Genomic DNA, 20,646 nt, shown 5'->3' on the forward strand with positions numbered 1-20,646 from the left:
TTAATTAGAATTTCTATCATATTTTGGAACCATTCCAGTAAGATTCCTATAGGACTTGTCTTATAGACATAAATATATAGTTTTTGGGAAGGTGTACAAAGGATTTGGTTCTTATTCTGTTCATTTTCTTTGCATCATCTTGTTACTGAGACACTATGGAAAATGTTAAAAAGGGTGAAATTCATGGCATTAAATATCCAAATTTATATTCTAATTTTCCTTAAATGTCTCAAAATAAATACAAAAAATAAATAAATCACCGCATTTCACAAATATCTCCAGGATCATTATTGTGAAACAGCATGCATGAGCTAATGTCAGTATCACTGCATCAGCAGCTACAGCAGTGCTTCTCAATCCTGTCCTGAACCCCTCACCACTGCACAGTTTGAATCAGACACACCCAACTCAAGTACTAATGAGCTGATGAGCTGAATCAGGTGTGTTAAATGAGGGAGACATACAAAATGTGCAATCTGGACACAAATGAATTCATTATGATCAGTGCATCACTTATTATTGTAAAACTGTGGTAAAACATCAATGCTTTGGTTTTAAATCTTTAAGTGAACAATAAAAATGGCAACAGACGGCCACTTTTATCATGTTCGTTTTGCAATCTCGCTATTGTTTTATTTCCGAGTTGTTTTTTGATAAAACTTCCATTTGTTGGTGAAATGATGGTTTGTGTGATGTTGATCCAGAGAGGCGTGTTACGGGCGGGTTTTAGTCAAGATCTGCGGTGCTTCTGGCCCGAGGGAGGAAACACAGCGTGGTTTTGGGCTCGGGGCTGATTTGGCCATGAGGGCCAGTGACTGTTATAAGAAATGTTCATTTCCGGGGAAGGGAAATATCTTTCTTACTCTACAGTTCTAATCAGAGCGTGTAGCCAAAATCTGCATGATCAGGGACTCCAGTATATGAGCATGAACTAGAAACAACTATAGGTGTGACACGAACAAGACTTTATTAACTAAACACTTAAATATACATACAAACACATACATGTAATTTAGCAATGGATAGAGAGCTGAAGCAGAATAGCATGTAATAACATCAGTGTGATGGTGTAAAATAAGCCCAGAGTTTCTTTAGGCTGAACTAAAATGAATTTGGCACAATGTGGTAAATGACCGTGGTGTAATCCGAGTGAATCTCCTCATTACTGAAGGCGAGAGCAGCGTCACTGAGAGACTCTTCATGCTTCTGGAAACTGACAGACGTGCACAGGAGCCAATCAGAGGGGATTGTGGGTAATTGTGCTGGAGTCGATGAACCGATGCCTGTGTGAATAAGCAGAGAAAGTGTGAGGTTAATCTGTGTGTGTATTTCTGAACAGCAGAGGGCGACAAACTCAGATTTATTAAAAATGCAGTAGCTTGAATGTCTCACCATGTTTACGGTTGTATTTTATTTTGAGCAACACGAGCGCTAAACACACAGCCAGCAGGATCAAACCCACAGAAACAGCAACTATCATAGAAGAGCCTGAAATCAAAGAGAGACTATGACATATTCAAGCATTAATACACATGCTGTACATCAAAATTAGACGTCTGCCCAATGCCCGATTTTGAACCAATATCTGACAACTGACCATGTCTTCCTGACATTACATTGACGTCCAGTGACCTGTCTGTGACCTCTCTACAAATATTGGGTTTAGAGGTCAACCCCATTCTTCATATTCGAAAATGGCGGAAAGCGGCGATATGCAGCTCTTTTCAAGTCCTTCAGTACCTCAGGGAAAAACTGTGTTTTTGTGGTTAAATTGCACTTGTTTAACATAATATAAGTAAACGGCTGACTTATTGAAAGTTTAAACAATGTAAATCCATGAGAAGATTTTGAGAGTTCGCTGTAAAAAGATGTTTAATCATTATTATTGACAGCACATCAAGCTAACGAACAGGTCGAGATAACGTTTCATCAGCTTGTTAATAATGTTTTATTTAACAGAGACGTTCGTTGTTAAGCAGTTTAATGAGACTAGAAAACTTAACGGACAGCAACATTCAGGAGGCAGTAGTTATAGGGCTCAGTTTATAAAAAGTTTTTTTTAAGAATATGTATATAGTATTATCATTGTATTTATGTATTGTATATAATATTCAGGCTATGTTGTGTATTTCTCTCTATCTACACATTATTTAAATATATGTATTCAAGTTTGTTTGATTCATGTCTTTTGTTTCTTGTGTATTTTTATTGTTATGAATGAATGCATATAAATGACTTAATTTCGTTGCTCCAAATCAGCCTCTGTAGTGATGTTCACAGACATGTCTTTTTATTCTGAGGTAAAATTTGCTAGCTAAATAGGTGATTATACTTTGACATATTTAACAAGCTGTTGAAGAAAACGTGATCTGCGAGCAGCTGACCGACGCCTCCTTTGAGCTGTTGATTGAATCGACGTTAAAACACTGATGAAGGCGGTAAGCATTAATAAAAACATTGCTGATGAAAGCGGAGTAATAGCGGGCCCTTTAAATTTTCGCGCTGTTGTGACGACGCATGACACGTGACAACATTAACATGGCGGATGTAGTACGTCCGAATTCCATTCATACTACCCATATTCATACTATATAGAACGTACTTTTTAACGGTCGGGAAGTACGTTCAAATTCAAATGTAGTACCTACTCATGTAGTATGCGATTTCGGACGCAGCCTTTGTCTGTGGTTTTCAGCTGGTGTGAACGCCCCGGGTTACTTCACTGTAACCCTGTTCCCTGAAAAGGCGGGAACGAGAAGCTGCGCTTTATTCAGCGCTATGGGAACGTCTTTTAGTCGTGACCAGCTGTGAATATATGTGTAAAACAACGTCAATGAAATTGACCTATATTTATAGCCTTGTGTGACGTCATTGGAATGCGTCGTAGCGAGGCTATAATTAGATGATCCACCTGTGCATCAGCAGATATTTTTTTATCTGAAGAGCAGTCCAGGTACATCTCAGTGCAGCAAAGAAGCGCAGCTTCTCGTTGCCGCCTTTTCAGGGAACAGGGTTACAGTGAAGTAACCCGGGGCATTCCCTTTCAAAGGCTACACTCTAAGCTGCGCTTTATACAACGCTTTGGGAACGAGAATACCCACGCCACCGCACTGTGTGTCCGGACCTCCTGGCTGTGAAGTTTGTCACAAAGTACAGAGAGTCTCAGACACTAGCTTGTGATGTAGACTCAAGGACATGAGAGCCCGGAGTGACATGAACATCCAAACTATAAAATCTTATGAATGTGTGCGGAGAGGACCAACCTGCCGCATCACAAACATTTTGTAAGGGGGCGCCCCCCGCCAAAGCTCTAGAAGAGGCAACTCCCTGGTGGAATGAGCCCTGATGCCTGTTGGCGAAGTATGACCACGCGCCTCATAAGCAAGGGCAATAGCATCTCTCACCCAAAGTGACATGGTCTGTTTCGTGGCGGCTGCACCCCTGTTATGGCTGCCATGACAAACAAACAGTTGCTCTGACTTACGCCACTGGCTGGTGCGGTGGACATAAGTCTGAAGAGCACGGACTGGACACAGTCTGTGAAGTCTCTCCTGATCCGGCGTTGGGAACGGCGGAGGGCAGAAGGCTTCAAGAGTGACCAGATGCAAGTTCGAGAAAGGAACCTTGGGCAGATAGTCAGGATGAGGATGCAAAATAGCTTTCACCATTCCTGGGGCAAAGTCTAAGCAGGATGGCACAATGGACAGAGCCTGCAAATCCCCAATTCTTGAGAGAAGTTATAGCCATAAGAAAAACCATTTTCAGAGTTAACAGCTTGTCAGAAACTGACTCTAACGGTTCAAAGGGGGTCTCAACCAGGCCCTCTAGGACTATTGCTAGGTCCCATGAAGGGATCCTGGTTCTAGAAGGAGGCTTAATCCGCCTAGCTCCTCGAATGAAGCGAGAAAGCAGGACATGCTTGCCCAAAAGGCACCCCGTCAAACAGAGCGGCGGGGCATGTACCGGTCGATAACTTTTCCTGCAGGAAGTCCAGAACTGTAGCAATTTGGCAGTTTACTGGATCTGCATTGTGTGCAGTACACCATCTTTCAAAGACACCCCATTTGTTGGTATAACTTGCTCTAGTAGAGGGAGCTCTAGCATTTAAAATAGTCTCGATAACTTCAGGTGAAAGCCCTGTGTCCCTCTGTTGGTTCCCCTCAGGGGCCAAACATGAAGATTCCACATCTCTGGTCAGGGATGAAATATTGTCCCCTGCGCCTGAGACAGAAGGTCCCTCCTGCTCGGTATCGCCCAAGGCGAGCCGTCGAGGAGAGATATTATCTCTGAGAACCATATTCAATTCAGCCAACGTGGCGCTATCAGAAAAGAGGCAAGTCACTTGTTGGCGAAATTTGGCTAGAACTCCTGGGAGCACAGAAACCAGAGTAAACACATACAGGCACATTCTGGGCCACATATGCTCATCACATCCAGACCCAGGGGAAGCTGGGTGACTCCAAAAGAAATAGAGTGGACATTGCGCTGCCTGTTAGGGCAAAGAGGTCCATCTGTTTCATAAAATCTTTACCAGATTTGACTACCTCGGGTGGAGTTTCTACTCCCCCATCGGTATGCTCTGTCTGGACAGATATCTGGGGATATAAATCGCCATGAGGGACAGGAACAGGAACCCTGGCGATTCATATTAGAGGCTACCGCAGTAATGTCCACCCGTACTAGGACATGGTAACCCCTTGACTGGTGGAGGAAGTACTTCAGGGCCAGAAATACAGCCATCAATTCGAGGCAATTGATGTGCCAATCGAGATGATGACCTCACCATATCCCTTTGGACTGGACGGCCACCTAAGGCCGCTCCCCAGCCCATATGGGAAGCGTCTGTTGTTGGCATCTTGCAACATCAACGCACCTAGAGTGGGACCCAGGGTGAAGAACCGAGGTCTGAGCCACATAGAAAGGGAACGAAGCCGCAGCGCGTAACCCTTACCATAAACATGGATTTTAGAAAGTGCACGAAGCATTAGCGCGTGACTTACCATAAACATGGATTTTTAGAAAGGGCACGTAGCACTCAGCACGTGCCCTTGCCCTTATTTACCATAGAGCATTGCCTAGACAATACCTCTCGGCTCTGAGCCACAACTGAAACGTCTCATGTGCAAGAGGCCCATAGGAATCACCGAGGACGCTGATGCCATGAGACCTAACATTTCTTGATACTGCAGAACAGTGCAATCTTGGCCTAGCCTGACATTGTTCAGGGTGGTTAGAATGGTCTCGACTCGAGCGGGAGACAATCGTGCCCGCATCATGGTCGAATCCCATATGACCCCTAAATATGTCGTTCTCTGGGTAGGACAGAGAACACTTCCTCTCGTTTAATCTCAACCCTAGAGAAACTAGATGGGCTAGTACGACACCTGTGTTGTAATGCCATCTCTTGTGACTGTGCTAGTATTAGCCAGTCATCTATGTAGTTCAAAGGCTAGGCCGAATGGAAGAACCCGATATTGGTAAGCTTTGCCCCCGAAAGCGAACCTCAGGAACCTCCTGTGTTGTGGCAATATTTCTATGTGAAAATATGCGTCCTTGTGATCGATCGTGACAAACCAATCGTGATGTTGGATTTGCGACACGATCATTTTTATGGTTAACATCTTGAACTCGAGAGCTTTGACTGAACGGTTTAAGCCTCGGAGATCTAAGATTGGACGCAGCCCCCTGTCCTTCTTGGGAACTAAGAAGTATCTGCTGTAGTAACTTGACTTTCTCTCTAGAGGGGGAACATGCGCTATGGCCCCTTTCTCCAGCAGAGATTGCAGTTCTTATGACAGTAAAGTCGCTTGCCCCGGCTTCACGGTAGTGGAGACCACACCGTTGAAACGCGGAGGACGACGAATAAATTGGATTCTGTATCCTAATTCTACTGTCTTTAGAACCCACACAGACACCCCTGGCAGTAGTTTCCATGCTGCCAGGTTCTCTGAAATGGGCACTAATTTTGATACTTCCCTTGAGGGGATGTTAGATGTTCCACGTCCTGATATGTTACAGAAATCAACGGGACACCTAACATGTCACTGAAAACCGCTGCCCCCCGCTGCTCCAGAGGTGGCAGGGAAGGAGGGTTTATGTGAAGATATTGAGAAGGGGCGGGTGTTAGATATTATGAGGCTGCTGAACGTGACGAGCTGGTCCCTAGATTTATAAGGGGAAGCACAACTCGCCACAGCCTTCTTAGCAGGTCAGCCTGGTCCACACTGCCATAGTGTGCAGCAGTACCAGTCTGATACACTGATCAAAACACCTTCCCACCAGTATGGATGTTATTGTGCATAGCTTGGTGGGGAGTGCTGTCTCTTTAAGTGACTATGAGCTCCAGAGAAGAGATAGCTCGCAAGCATCTCTTCAAACTGGAGCATCATTGTTTAAATCACACGCCCTTGCACCCACAATAGTCAAATAAGTTGACATTGAAGGCACAAAGGCACAAGAAAAATAAGGTTTCCCCATGAACGAGTTAACGTCATGGAGAACCTATTTATTTTGCTTATATATGCATATTATATATCATATAATTAAATATAAATATAAACATATCATAAGGCCATTTCACTTAATAAATTCCTCAGAATTAAATGCAGCCAATTACCAGACAAGTAAACACGGTCTGAATGAAAGGCTGTGCTTAAAACTTTCATAGACGAGTCTGATATGCCTGTAACACAGCCATTGTGTACAGCACAGTACCGACTCGCTGTGAAACGCCTCTGATGATGCGCCCCCAGGGGAGAGATAGCATGCAAGCGTCTCTCCGATCTGAGGCAGCATCATAAAACGCGTGTCTTCGCACCCGCGTTAGTCGATCGGGTCGATGTCAGGGGTACAAAACACATTTATATTAGAAATGTTTGGGGTCTGCTTGTGTCACTGCTTGAATGACCGCCCAGAGCAGTTCACTTTCGCTTTATCATCACAGGAGGAACGCTCCGAGACGGAACTCATATTCCATTTCAATGGAAAACACTAAATTGCCCTCTGCCCGAACCGAAGAAGCGCCGGAGCACGCATCGGTCTTGGTAAAGGACTTTGCGATCCGGAGAGAGAGTGAGAGCAATAAACCCGTCTCTCGCTCCTCAGCCAGATCGCCGCGAGCCCCACGATCACATTGTGGGTGCTACCCCTTTGAAAGAAGCAAAGCGAACGCGAAGCACTTAACTGTGAACATTCACAATGCTCGCACTCGCCCTGTTACAACGCACGGGCAGCGTGCTCTTCCCCAAAAAAACAAAACAATACTGGTGTGTGTCCGATTCGGAGATGGACCGCGAACACGGAGACACACACCGTTTGCTTTGTTCAGCGATGACTTTCTCTCAAATATATAATATATATCATATATGTGCGTTCAATTTTCACTTGTCAGACAGGGTTGAAAAAGGAACAAAGGGAGAAAAAGTTCTGCGCACTGCCTGTCAAATCTAACTCCTAACAAAGTAATGAAGGAAGGAAAGAGTTTGAGCAGAGCTGCTTCACACACACACTTCACAGTATGGTCTCTGAAGACAAAAGACCTGCTGATGCACAGGTGGATCATCTAATTATAGCCTCGCTACGATGCATTCCAATGACGTCACGCAAGGCTATAAATATAGGTCAATTTCATTGATGTTGTTTTACACATATATTCACAGCTGGTCACGACTAAAAGACGTTCCCATAGCGCTGAATAAAGCGCAGCTTAGAGTGTAGCCTTTGAAAGGGAACATGACCGTTCATCAGACTTTACCACAGCATGCTGCTTTAAAGAGACATTACATCCAAAAATGATCACACTGAAAGAAAAAATCTGTAGAAAGTTGGGCTGCACGATTATATATTCTATACATATTTTATCAGGTTATGATTTCTGATTCTCTTATAGTAACTGTTGTGATTTTGGCCCATCGGTTAAACTTTATAAGACATTTCAGTTGTATTGCATTAGTAACAAGCCTTCACAACCCCTCATGCGGCCGGTTGCCAGATGTCAAGAGTTTAAATCCCCCAAACATGTTCTCTTAAAAAGGATACATGTAATGTCTGAGTTTTACTTTATCTTTGCAATCTGGCAACCATGTGCATACATTCTCTACACTGTGAAAACACTGCTGATGATCTGAAAACACTGATAAACACGTGAGTTTATCGATCTCCATTGAGATATTCTGGTCAAATGAAGGTGTCGTTCAGTCCGTCTGTTCCTTCACGAGTTTTACTGTGACTGAATCTGCCATCAAACCTTCAGATATGAACCGTAATAAATCCAAACATGGATCTCAACTTCTTTGTTTCTGACTGTAGTTGCTGAATAAATGCACTGTGTGACTATAGAGAGAAAAACATTAACATCATTTGAAATCACTATTAGGAATTTCACTGTTTTAGGTTTAGAGAGAAACTCATTATGGTTTTCCGAACGGGACTTCCGGTTCAACGCTGCTCAACGCTGTTGCCTGCTGTCTGACCTACGCTCGGAGCTTCGTGGAGTTTATCCTAAATCCTTCTCTTTATTCCTATTCACATAATATAACTTTCTTATTTTTCACTAGATTACTTAACCTATTGCATAGTATTACTAAACGGAACGATTTATTACTAGCAATCCACCGGCGTAATCACCTAGTGTTAGCCATAGCCCGCTAGCCTGCTAGCTACCGTTTACTTTCTTTTTTCCTCTAAACCAACCTTCCTTGTCGATTTAATGGCTGATTTATCCGATGTATGTTATTCTGATCTGTCCTCGCCAGATCGGGAAGCTGTGGAGACGTTGCTGCCCGGCATTCATCGATCCACCGCGAGGTACAGCGTCCCGCACATCACCCTTGCCCCAGGCACCGGCAAGCGACCGAGACATCCAGCCAGCGAGTCCCGTGTGCGTTGCAGTTTTTCGGACGGCGTTCATCAAACACACGGTCAGTCATGTCCAACGATTTTCATGTGTATTAAATGCAACATGTACAGCTTAGCTCTTTCTGTCAGCAGTGAGACTTACACATGTGATAAATGTAGGGATATTGTCAGGCTGACAGAAAGAATCTCAGAATTAGAGACACGCATCCAAACTTTAATTGAGGATAGTGAGAATGAAAGGGCCTTAGATACTGCTTTGGATGCGACTAGCCTAGTAAACACTGCACATTCGGTTCCGGTTGTAGAAGCCACGCAGCAGGCTAACTGGGTGACTGTGAGGCGGCATAATGGCAAGAACAAACACCACTCTTCCGTTCCGATTAGAACATCAAACAGGTTCTCCCCACTCAGTGACGCACCCACTGAGAATCCTGTTGAAAGTGCCCTAGTTATTGGCGATTCTATTACACGGAACGTGAAAATAGAGACACCAGCCACCATAGTCACATGTTTGCCGGGGGCCAGAGCACCTGACATCAAAGCAAATTTAAAAGTGCTGGCTAATGCTAAACGTAAATATTCTAAAATCATTATCAACGTCGGCACAAATGATGTTTGACTTCGCCAGTGGGAGATCACTAAAATTAACATTAAAGAGGTGTGTGAACTCGCAAATTCAATGTCAGCAGAAGTAATTTGTTCTGGCCCTCTTCCTGTTCGTCGGAGTGATGAGATAGTTAGCAGGTTATCATCACTCAATGGCTGGCTGTCTAAGTGGTGTCCGCAGAATAATATAGGTTTCATAGACAATTGGAAAAGCTTTTGGGGCAGACCTGATCTGTTGAAAAGAGATGGTATTCATCCCTCCCGGGATGGTGCTGCTCTTCTATCTAGAAATTTGGCAAATAGTCTTAGAGCTGAAACATGACAAACCAGGGCCCAGATCAGGACGCAGACAAACTGGCTAAACCGACCGTCTGCTAGCCGCCTCACGTCACAGAACTCAAATAATTCACAGCACATAGAAACTCTTTCACCTAGATATCACATAGAGACTGTGTCTGTACCTCGAACTAGTAAATACAAAAAACTTCCGAAACCTTTTAAGGGTAAAAATTTAATTGATGTTCAAAAAATGAAAATCACAGATAAATCAGATAAACAAATGATAAAGCTTGGGTTACTGAATATTAGATCTATTTCTTCAAAAGCACTTATTGTAAATGAAATTATCACAGACAATAAACTAGACTTGCTGTGTTTGACAGAAACCTGGCTAAAACCAGACGATTACATTACTTTAAATGAATCTAGTCCTCAAGGTTATGATTATCGACACAATCCTCGACAGAAAGGCAAAGGGGGAGGTGTTGCTGTAATTTATAGTAATATATTCAGAATCATTCAAAAGAATTTCAAATATAACTCCTTTGAAGTGATGGTGCTGTATATAACATTATGTAAGTTGACATTTGTGCTGGCTACTGTATACAGGCCACCAGGGCACCATACTGACTTTATCAAAGAATTTGCTGATTTTCTATCAGAGTTAGTACTGGCTGCGGATAAAGTCCTTGTTGTTGGTGATTTTAATATCCATGTAGATAATAATAAAGACGCATTTGGATTGGCATTTGCAGACATTTTAAACTCTATTGGAGTTAGACAACACGTGTCAGGACCCACTCATTGTCGTAATCATACCTTAGATCTAATACTGTCGCATGGTATTGATATTGATGCTGTTGAAATTCTACCGCAGAGCGATGATATATCAGACCATTATTTAGTCTCGTGTATAATACAATTAGCCAAGGCTACAAAACCACCACCCAGCCATAAATATTGTAGAACCATCACGTCTACCACTAAAGATTGCTTTATAAATAATCTCCCCGAGCAGTTTCATCGCCTTAGTATACCTGACAACTTAGAAGAACTCGATGCTGCAACAGAAACTATTGGCTCTCTCTTTTCCAGCACATTAGATGCAGTCGCTCCTTTACGTCTAAAGAAGATTAAGGAAACTAATCCAACGCCGTGGTATGATGAGCACACTCGGGCTCTAAAACGAGCTGTTAGAAAAGCTGAACGTAGTTGGAAGAAAACAAAACTAGAAGTTTTTCGCCTTTCGTGGAAAGAAAAAATGATTGAGTACAGAACGGCTATAAGAAATGCTAGATCTACTTATTTTTCAAATCTCTTAATAGAAAACAAACATAATCCTAGGTATTTATTTGACACAGTGGCTAAATTAACTAGAAACAGAGATTCAACTGCTGACGTTTCCATAGAGCACAGCAGTAATGACTTTATGAACTTCTTTACTTGCAAGATTGATAATATTAGAGAGAAAATTAAAAACATGCAACCGTCTACAGTTTCGCTTCAGACAGTGCACTGTAGTGTCCCTGAGGTAAAACTAGAATCATTCGCCGCTATAGGAGAGGAAGAATTATCTAAACTTATCAAATCATCAAAATCAACGACATGTATGTTAGACCCAATGCCGACTAAACTACTGAAAGAAATGCTTCCAGAGGTCGTAGGTCCACTTCTTGATATAATTAATTCATCGTTAACACTAGGATACGTGCCAAAAACCTTTAAGCAGGCTATTATTAAACCTCTTATTAAAAAACCTCAACTAGATCCGAGAGATTTAGTAAATTACAGGCCAATCTCGAATCTACCTTTTCTGTCAAAGATACTAGAAAAGGCAGTTTCATCACAACTGTGCTCCTTTTTAGAAAGAAATGGAATCTGTGAGGATTTCCAGTCAGGATTTAGACCGTACCATAGTACTGAGACTGCTCTCGTTAGAGTTACAAACGATCTACTCTTATCATCCGATCGTGGCTGTATTTCTCTATTAGTGTTATTAGATCTCAGTGCTGCTTTTGACACTATCGATCACAACATTCTTTTAAAAAGACTTGAAAACTATATTGGCATTAGTGGAATTGCTTTGGCATGGTTCAAATCGTACTTATCTGACCGTTATCAGTCTGTAATAATTAATGAAGAGATGTCGTATCGATCACAGGTTCAGTATGGAGTACCACAAGGCTCAGTACTAGGACCGTTGCTTTTCACTCTGTACATGCTGCCCTTAGGAGAGATAATTAGGAAGCATGGTGTTAGTTTTCACTGCTACGCTGACGATACTCAGCTCTATATTTCCTCGCGCCCTGACGAAACGTACAAATTCACAAAACTAACAGAATGCATAGCTGACATTAAAAACTGGATGACAAGAAATTTCTTATTATTAAATTCAGAAAAAACTGATATCCTAATCTTTGGACCAAAAACTTCCTCACGAAAAAACCTTGAATACTCTCTAACACTTGACGGGTGCTCCATTAAATCTTCGTCCTCAGTTAGGAACCTGGGTGTGCTCTTTGATACCAATCTTTCATTTGAAAGTCATGTTTCTAGTATCTGTAAAACCGCCTTCTTCCATCTAAAAAATATATCTAAATTACGACATATGCTCTCAATGACAAATGCGGAACAGTTGATTCATGCATTCATGACCTCAAGACTAGATTATTGTAACGCTCTACTGGGTGGTTGTTCTGCTCGGCTTTTAAACAGACTACAGTTGGTCCAAAATGCGGCAGCTAGAGTTCTTACTAGAACCAGAAAGTATGACCATATTAGCCCAGTTCTGTCAACATTACATTGGCTCCCTATTAAACATCGTATAGATTTTAAAATATTGCTACTTACTTATAAAGCACTAAATGGTTTAGCTCCCCAGTACCTAAGTGAGCTCTTAATGCATTATAGTCCTTCACGTTTATTGCGATCTCAGAATTCAGGCCAGTTGATAATACCCAGAATATCAAAATCAACTGAAGGCGGCAGATCCTTTTCCTATTTAGCACCTAAACTCTGGAACAATCTTCCTAGCATTGTTCGGGAAGCAGACACACTCTGTCAGTTTAAATCTAGACTAAAAACACATCTCTTTGCTCTTGCATACACATAACACATTATCAATACATTAACATTTTTCAAATCCGTTAAAGGATTGTTACGCTGCAATAATTAGGTCGGCCGGAACCGAGAACATTTCCTATAACACTAGATATACCTGTACATCAGAATAAGAATGGCATCTACGCTAATATCTGTCTCTCTGCTTATCCCGAGGTTTGCCGGGTGCTGGATCCAGGCCGTATCCAGATCAGATGGAGAACCTGTGTCTGGACCTGACTACAACGTAGCCCAGGAGACAATGGGCCTACAGATCCAGTTCTGGCTGCATAGATTTTTAATCCCCGTATCCGCTTACAAATATATATATATAATCTATTTTTAATCTCTATAATAAAAATGTATAATTCAGATTTTGATCTCCATATCCATTTACATATATTATATATATCTTCCAAGGGGTTTTTTCCCTCCTAGGACTTTTTTCCCACGCTGGGTTTTCTCCTAGGGGGTTTTTTCCACCCCTGGGAGTCAGCCGACATTGGCTTAATGTAGCACCATCTTGTATATGTTACATATTACCACGCTTGTTTGTACAGCTTATTTTTAACCACTTCCCTTTTTTCTGTGCTTCTAATATGTAAAGCTGCTTTGAAACAATTACCAATTGTAAAAGCGCTATATAAATAAATTTGACTTGACTTGACTTGACTATTGCTTTTGACCACTAGATACCAGTATTTAGTCAGAGACCCCCCATGGCTGTAGCTAGCACTAGCAGATGATTTATTATGCAAATGTAAATGTTATAGAAAAATTCAAGAAGGTCCATATTTTAAAGCTCTTTCTAACTTGTACTTGCCTTAAAATAACAGTTCTTGTAATTGTTAACTATAGCATTTGTTACAATAAGGATACAATTACAGGCCATTTTTTCTTTCTTTCTTTTTATAACATTTGTTATGAAAAATAGCAACACAGTTTAGAAACTATAGCTACAACATGCCACAGCTGTAATATAAATCTTTAGTGAAAAATCTATTTCCTTAACAGATTATCTATTATAAATTCTACAACTAGTCAAAATTTGCCACAATAAATACAACAGAATGTGATAAATTCTAGTAACTGTGGTCTTCATGAGTTTAAAAAGCTTGCAGGATGATGTTTTCCCCTCTTTTCATCAGTCATTTTAATGGCTGTTTTAGATCATGTTCGACTTTCTCCATAGCGTTTTACTATCCTCAATAGAATCCTAATGGGTCGCACATTTTATCATCAGTGTCGCATAGGAACGGCTTGTGCAAATATTAACACTTTTGGAGTGTGCTGGTCAAAGCGCTTACGGTGATTTGCGTGCCACTCATGCAAAATTAAACAATTGGGCTTCCAATTCATAACATACATGTTATTGCTAACAAGTATGTCATAAACACCTTATGAAACTTTTAATTTGGCTGATGTAATCACTCTATATTTGTAACAATATCTTGTTGATCATGCTTGAGTCACACAGACGTCAACATTCAGTATGCCAAACACGAGGCAATCGGTTTGCATGCTTTATTAAGTAAGTCCTACTAATTAGATTTTGCAGTGTGTAAGCTCATAGTATGAGGCCTCAACGGTGACCTCACATTGTGACCACATCACGAGTATCCTGGGAGCTCATGGTGAGATCAAACTGTTGACTGGGTGAACATCAGTGCTACTCACCCAAGTCGTGACACAGTCCAGCGATCTGAACACTCAGGAAATCCTGTTTGGTGATTTTGAGCTCCGGCTGATTGTCATGAAGAATCTTGACCAGACAACCTGCTAAATACGCCACACTAACACACAAACAACACCACTTCATGATTAAAAACACTGAATCTGGCATTTAAAAGTTTCAATCAATCAATCAATCAATCAATAGAATTAATAAAAAGATATTGAGATTCGTTTGAATGTTTACAAGAGTTTTCTCTAAGAGAATAAGGTACACTGCTGTTCCTAACCGAAGTAAATATGAGACACCTCTAAATATTATATAATCCAGTTTTACCCAAGAGAGTGTTCAAAGCGATTGTGAGAAGCTCCTGGAAACACCAGATATATCCCTCCGAGCTGCTTGATGTGTCGGAGTCTCTGAAACTGAGGAGTGTCTATGATCTTCACCAGCAGGGGGTGCAGCTCAATGTGACCATGAATGGGGTCGTTGAAGATCTACAAGACAAAAGACATGTAATTTTAGAGCCATTTTCTTCTACGGTTGTTGAAATCCATCATCATTAAAGTCCCCCTGTAGTCAATTATTTTATTCCTTAAAACTTATCTTTGATCACCAAAATGACATATTTTTAAAAAAATTCAAGTGAAAAAAAAAATGTCTTAATGCCTTAAAATAGCTTGTACACCCTTGTCTCATTTAATATACACGGATCAATGAATATGCAAATTAGCCCCGCCTCCACTCACTCAGCTGTTTTCCTCTGAACATGCGCTAAATGGATGTTTGACAAATTCATTGCATTTAGTTTTCAGATTTAAAAAAAAATGAATGAAATCCTCCAGGCGCCCATGCCTTCTCCGTACCTGAAACAAATGCACATCCCTGAATGAGAACTTATCAGTTATCAGTTAGGCTAAAATTTATAATGGACTGAATATTTCTCTCAGAACTTGGCGTGCGAGGAAACACTGACTGACATATGCACAAGAATCACAGTCACACGCTCAGAGCAATATTGTTTTAGCTATGTTTTAATAGTAGGCTATTAAAATATTTCAAAGGACAAAAATATGAACTTTATTGGCTTTACTTCAAGTCAGCTGTCACTTTACTTTGGCGTGAGCCCCTATGCTCTTTCACACTATGCACAGCCCTTGCGATGGTTCTGTTAATTAATATTATTAGCCTTTAGCCATAAATCTACACAATTTTTCATATTAACAGAAAATATACCGGGATAACCTGGCTTCTCACGAGACTTTCCTACTTCAGAGCAGTCATAGTTAATGATATGATAAAGCCTGCCAGCACATTGTTGTGATTGGTTACAAGGTAGTCTGTGACGTCACAAACACCACTGATTGCAAACCGCATGTTTTTGGTTTACTGCGGTTTCAAACATAAAATACTCAGCAATGGTGCTGACTTATGAATTTGCACATGTTTTTTTCTTAAAGTGAAGGATTACAAATTTAAGAATCTGTTTAAGATCTGCTGATCCTACATCCTGACATAACCTCACATGAATTACTAAGGTGAAGTACATTGTGTTTTACATTTTAAGGTAAAGATAATGACATTCTAAGGAGATCAAGGCAGGCAGCCCAGGTGTGTCTGTGACATTAACCTTTTGTCTTCATGCACTTCCTGACCATTTGGCATGACAAGCTCAAGATACAGCGGTGCCTTTGTCTCTATGATAATGTAAAGGTATGGGCGATACTGTCAGACTGATTGGATTAGCACCTATGCATTTGAATGACACAGTTATGCTGATTAGATCACGGCTGGGAAATGTAGGGAATAGGCTGATTCCAGCACTGCATTGGCATGCTTTGTTTAGATTGTCCATACCTCTACTCTATGTATCCCTCCCCCTTGAATGTATATGAACTACCAAGTACACTGCCTTAGTTAGACTTGGATGACTATAAAGAGTAACTTCTGCTTGAAAGATATCCCAATGTCTCCTGGTCTCTGCTTCGACGAGGACAAAGTTTCCAACAAAAGCATATTAAAAACACATAGACATATAAACAACTTTAAAAACTTGATTTTCACCACAGTGGGTCTTTAAATGCCTTCGGATATAATCTGAATATGAATAATTTTTTCATTTACTGCCCTTTGGAAGCAACAGAAGATAATTCCTGGAAGACAAATTAAGAACAACCAGTGTAGAATAGATCATAACTGTCAGAATAAAACCATTTTTTGGGTTTAATATGGAGTTGGCCCACCCTTTGCAGCTATAACAGCCTCAACTCTTCTGGGAAGGCTTTCCACAAGGTTTAAGAGTGTGTTTATGGGAATTTTTGACCATTCTTCTAGAAGAGCATTTGTGAGGTCAGGCAGTGATGTTGGTGAGAAGGCCTGGCTCACAGTCTCCGCTCTACTTCATCCTAAAGGTGTTCTGTCGGGTTGAGGTCAGGACTCCACACCAAACTCGCTCATTCATGTCTTTATGGACCTTGCTTTGTGCACTGGTGCGCAGTCATGTTGGAACAGGAAGGGTCATCCCCAAACTGTTCCCACAAAGTTGGGAGCATGAAATTGTCCAAAATGTCTTGGTATGTTAAGCATTAAGAGTTCCTTTCACTGGAACTAAGGGTTCAAGCCCAACCCCTGAAAAACACCCCCACATCATAATCCCCCTCCACCAAACTTTACACTTGACACAATGCAGTCAGGCAAGTACCGTTCTCCTGGCAACCGCCAAACCCAGACTCTGATTGGTCACTCCAGAGAACACGTCTCCACTGCTCTAGAGTCCAGTGACAGCGTGCTTTACTCCACTGCATCCGACGCTTTGCATTGCACTTGGTGATGTAAGGCTTGGATGCAGCTGCTCGGCCATGGAAACCCATTCCATGAAGCTCTCTAGGCACTGTTCTTGAGCTAATCTGAAGGACACATGAAGTTTGGAGGTCTGTAGCTATTGACTCTACAGAAAGCTGGTGACTTCTGCGCTCTGTGTGCCTCAGCATGTGACCCCGCTCTGTGATTTTACTTGGCCTACCACTTCATGGCTGAGTTGCTGTTGTTCCCAATTGCTTCCACTTTATGACACCACTAACAGTTGACCGTGGAATATTTAGTAGTGAGGAAATTTCACAAATGGACTTATTGCACAGGTGGCGACCTATCACGGTACCACGCTTGAATTCACTGAGCTCCTGAGAGCGACCCATTCTTTCACAAATGTTTGTAGAAGCAGTCTGCATGCCTAGGTGCTTGATTTTATACACCTGTGTATGTGTATACGTGTATGTATGTATAGTGTGTATGTGCAGCAAGAGCACACACACAAAAAATGCAAGGTTGTGTCATATGTATAGTGTATGTGATGTGTTTTAAGTATATCATAAATATAAAAATAGCAAAAATAGCAATAGCAAAAATATCATAATTTGCATTTTAGGTTTGATTCAATTCATCTCATCAATCTCACTCCAACTAAGTTAAACATCAGCTGTTACACAAGTCATAGACATTATTTCTACATTTGATATAATTTGCCATATATAGGGCATTTTCTCCTTCCCTCGTAATGCTTGACTTGCCTTCATGATGTCCTTTGAAAAGTTTAGGGAATATTTTTGCAAATCCTCAGCTATCCTCGGTCTTTTCACTGCAGAGAAAATAAGCAATTTTATATGCAATATACTGATTCGAATCAGTTTACAATAAGCAAATATTAGTGAGGGTTTCAGCAACAAGTGTGACATTATCAAGTGAAAGCCATACCTGGTTCTTTGTATTTTCTGTTCCTTCCCAAAGTTTGATCCCCACACAGGCTTTTAAAGCTTGGCATTGTCATGACCAAAGCTTGATATTGTTGATTCGTGACTGAACATGTCTCTGAACTATAAGAGTAATTCAGTCTTGTTTTATCTTTATAAGTCTTATTAATGACAGGCTAATCTGAGGTGACGACCTGCCTTTAGATAAAGTTACCATCGTTTCTTACTGTATTCACGGAGACAAGAGCCGTTGCTATTTTCATTTTTAAACACTTGCAGTCTGTATAATTCATAAACACAACTTCATTCTTTATAAATCTCTCCAACAGTGTGTAATGTTAGCTTTATCCACGGAGCACTATCAAACTCATTCAGAATCAAATGTAAACATCCAAATAAATACTGTACTTACGCGATTAGACATGCTGCATGACGAACACTTTGTAAAGATACATTTTGAGGGTTATATTAGCTGTGTAAACTTTGTTTATGCTGTTCAAGGCAAGCGCGAGCTCCGTGGGTGGAGAGCACGAGATTTAAAGGGGCCGCAGCCTAAATATCGGTGCATAGTTAATGATGCCCCAAAATAGGCAGTTAAAAAATGAATTAAAAAAAAAAATCTAAGGGGTATTTTGAGCTGAAACTTCACAGACACATTCAGGGGACACCTTAGACTTATATTACATCTTTTAAAAAGACGTTCTAGGGCACCTTTAAACTACGGAAGCCCATTAGACTCAATGAAGCTGCCATTCTATGTACTATTTCTAATTCTATCTATCTATCTATTTGAGCACCCACCCAGAACACCAGGGCAAACGCCTAGTAACCACACAAATCACCCTGGCAACATCCTAGCAACCAGTCTGAAAACCCTAGCAACCACCCGAGTACCCTAGCAAACGCATAGCAACACCTTAGCAACCACCCCGAGTATCCAAGCAACTGCATAGCAACACCTTAGCAGCCACCCCGAGTACCCGAGCAACCATATAGCAACACCTAGCAACCACCCCAAGTATCATAGCAACCACATAACAAAACCCTTGCAACCACCTTGATTACCCTGACTCTGTCTATATCTATCTATCTAAACTACTAAATTAAAACTGAAACTTTCAAACTGAAAACTTTTAAAACTGCTTCAAACTTTCTGGACCAGCTTTTTCAAGCCAACTTAAAGTGTGTCTTGTCTTTTTTCATCTAATTAACTTTAGTTAATGCATTAACACACAATGGGCAACAGCTACAAAAATAACAACTTTTTTCAGCAAATTTGAACCATTGTATGAACTCAGCGCAGGCTTCCTTGTTTACGTCCGAATGCCAGCTCATTATTGGCTGGATCCTGTAAGTTTGTCTCATTATCTTCATATGAAAATGAATCTTACCCCTTCTAGTGGTGCAGAGCATCATCACAGGTTCAACAGCACTGCTGATGTCAGACTCCTCTCTACCTATTTTGGCGACAAATTTGCACCTGGAAGTGAGCTAAAGCTGTCAAAACCTCCTTTCAGTGACATTCTCATTAAAAAAAAAAAAAAAAAAAAATATCACTGTATCATTTTGATTTGTGTCAGGAGTTTGATGCCAAATGTAAAGAATTGTCTACTTACTGTGTTTGCAATTTCATTAGGTTTATGCTTTCGAGTGAAGTGTGATGTTCTTCTGATGTGATGACTGTGAGATCCTCTGTTGGTTTTAAAGGGTTTCCCTCTGAAGACTGACACACTTATGAGGGCGTTTTCTTTGGAAACGAAACTTCTCTTCTTTAACTTATCTTACGTAATCACACAGGAAACATCTTAGCTGTTAGTTTGAAACAAATAAATACAAACATGATGATGATTTCTTAGCACAGTCTATTTTTATGTATCAAGATTGTGCTGAATGATCTTCCAGGTTTAAAAGAATGCCATTTTCCATTATATAAGCTGTGTGTATTTTACTCTGAACACTTCTGTGTGTCTGTTGAGTTCATTCCAATGATCATTCAGCACAATTCTGATGACGTATGAAAACTGCTGACGTTAATTTAACAGCATTTCACAACAGAATAGTTTCAGTTTGTAAGTAAATAGGATGTGGCATTAGAACATGCTCTTGATTTGTAAGATACTGTAGGAACAGAATGTTTAGACATCATTTAAATGCATTTTGGCACGTGATATGTCTTGTGCTGTTGTTCATCTGAGGTTTTATTTTCTAAAATGTAAGACCTGCCAAGTGTGTACTTTACTCTGAAAACTGCTTTGTGTCTGTTGAGTTCTTCCCATGATCATTCAACACAAAAAATCCTGAAGTCAGTAATCTAACCTGTGTAGCAAAAAAGAGATCTACATTAAAATTCAATCCCAGCTCATTTCATTGTTTCAACATTACAAACCT

General features: G+C 40.8%; 1 long non-coding RNA gene across 1 annotated transcript; it reads right to left on the reverse strand.

Moving 5' to 3' along the window:
- Positions 1–958: 958 nt before the first annotated feature.
- Positions 959–19,990, reverse strand: LOC125271188. Its single transcript, XR_007185529.1, has 6 exons — positions 19,875–19,990; positions 19,650–19,715; positions 14,849–15,009; positions 14,518–14,633; positions 1,393–1,488; positions 959–1,283 (listed from the first exon to the last, which is right to left on the reverse strand). It is a non-coding gene; the product is annotated as an uncharacterized LOC125271188 (long non-coding RNA).
- Between the last annotated feature and the right edge of the window lie 656 nt (positions 19,991–20,646).

This window comes from Megalobrama amblycephala, linkage group LG7, assembly GCF_018812025.1.
Source record: "Megalobrama amblycephala isolate DHTTF-2021 linkage group LG7, ASM1881202v1, whole genome shotgun sequence".
Taxonomy (NCBI): Eukaryota; Metazoa; Chordata; class Actinopteri; order Cypriniformes; family Xenocyprididae; genus Megalobrama; species Megalobrama amblycephala.